General features: G+C 37.6%; 1 pseudogene; it reads left to right on the top strand.

The window, feature by feature from the left end:
• The first annotated feature begins 1036 nt into the window (after nucleotides 1-1036).
• LOC123824357 lies at nucleotides 1037-2289 on the top strand (annotated as a pseudogene).

Below are 2289 nucleotides of genomic sequence, written 5' to 3' on the forward strand. Positions count from 1 at the left end.
GTATTTGAACAAATAATAAAGGAGAACTTCCCCATTCTGGCAAAGGAAATAGACTTCCAGGAAGTCCAGGAAGCTCAGAGAGTCCCAAAGAAGTTGGACCCAAGAAGAAACACACCAAGGCACATCATAATTACATTACCCAAAATTAAAATGAAGGAGAGAATCCTAGAAGCAGCAAGAGATAAGGGGACAGTAACCTACAAAGGAGTTCCCATGAGACTATCAGCTGATTTCTCAAAAGAGACCTTACAGGCAAGAAGGGGCTGGAAAGAAGTATTCCAAGTCATGAAAGACAAGGACCTATATCCCAGATTACTCTATCCAGCAAAGCTTTCATTTGGAATGGAAGGGCAGATAAAGTGCTTCTCAGATAAAGTCAAGTTAAAGGAGTTCATCATCACCAAGCCCTTATTTTATGAAATGTTAAAGGGACTTATCTAAGAAAAGAAGATTTTAAAAAAACATGTATAGTAAAAGGTCAGCAAGCTCACAATTATTAACAACCACACCTAAAGCAAAACCAAAAGAAACTAAGCAAATGACTAGAATAGGAACAGAACCACAGAAATGGAGATCACATGGAGGGTTAGCAACAGGGGAGTGGGAGGAGGAGACAGGGGAAAAGGTACAGAGAATAAGTAGCATAGATTGTAGGTTGAAAATAGATAGGGGAGGGTAATAATAGTATGGGAAATGTAGAAGCTAAAGAACTTATAAGTATGACACATGGACATGACTAAAGGGGGGGATGTGGGTGGGAGAGGATGTACAGGGTGGAGGGGAGTGAAGGGGGAAATGGGACAACTGTAATAGCATAATCAATACAATATATTAAAAAAGAAATATTTAGCTGATCTAATGTGAAATAAATATGATAGAATGTGATAGGTTCTGTAATATATCATGAAAATTTTTTCTCCCACAATCTCAGGTGAGTTCTATAATCAGTCAGCCTCATTAAATTTATGCTTATTTTGGACACATTTTGCCACATAATTCATCTCATAAATGTCCACAGCAATAGGCAAGGAGTAAGATGATAAGACAGCTGCTCGCTTGTGTACTAGATAGTGGCACCGAGTAAACAAATCTAGGACATGCTGGAAATACAAAGCCACAGTTCATCATCTCTTCCTGTATTGTTATTAAGGAGTTATTAAGGAGCAAATGTGGGAGCTCAAGGTAAAGGAGGGTGATGAAAGGTGTTGATGATGGAGACTTCTTCATTGGTAATGAAGCAAGACGAAAACCTACATACACAACAAAGTGGCCAATTCACCATGGTATAGTTGAAGATGGAATTTGATGGAAAGTTTTATGGAACAAATGATCTTTAAATAATTAATACCAGAACCTGAAGACCATTATTTTCTTTTGACTGAAACTCCTCTGAACATTCTAGAATACAGGGAATATACTGGTGAAATAATGTTTGAGTTCTTCAATATTCCAGGCTTGTACGTTGCTATGCAGGCCTTTCTTGCCTTAGCTGCATCCTGGACCTCAAGATGAGTAGGAGACCAGACATTGACTAATACAGTAATAGAAAGTAAAGATTATGTCACTCATGTCATCACTGTGGCTAAAGGGTATGTCACTGGCAACTGTATTAAACACATTTCCATCACAGGACAAAATATAACATACTGTATTCAGCAATTGATGAGAGAGCAAGAAGTAGGAATCCCTCCAGAGCAATCCTTGGAAACTGCTAAGGCAGTAAAGGAGCACTATGGTTATGTCTGCCCAGATTTAGTAAAAGAATTTAACAATTATTACAGAAGGATCAAAGTGGATTAAATAGTGTACTGAATTCAGTGTTATCTTGAAGAAAGAATTTTCCATTGATGTTTGTTATGAAAGATTCCTGGGCACTGAAATCTTCTTTCATCCAGAGTATGCTAATCTAGACTTTACGCAGCCTATCTCAGAACTTGTAGTTGAAATTTTAGGATTGTCTTATTGATGTTAAACTTCCTCTCTATAAGTATATTGTCCTTTCTGGAGGATCAACCATGGCCATGGATTTTGAATGTTGCTTGAAAACAGATTTGAAAAGAACTGTACATGAAGCTGAAGTAAAGTGAAGAATTGAATTGTGGTAGATTGAAGCAAAAACCTATCAATGTACAAGTCATTCATTACACACTACCTGCAACAATCTGCAGTTTGGTTTGGAGGATCAAATCTGTCTCCCATACTCAAGTTCTACCAAGTATGCCACACCAAAAAGGATTATGAAGGCATAGCATTTGTCATCACAATCCAGTGTTTGGAGTCATGTTGTAA

The sequence above is a fragment of the Phyllostomus hastatus genome, unplaced genomic scaffold (genome assembly GCF_019186645.2).
Source record: "Phyllostomus hastatus isolate PE091 unplaced genomic scaffold, TTU_PhHast_1.1 phas_contig_118, whole genome shotgun sequence".
Classification (NCBI taxonomy): Eukaryota; Metazoa; Chordata; class Mammalia; order Chiroptera; family Phyllostomidae; genus Phyllostomus; species Phyllostomus hastatus.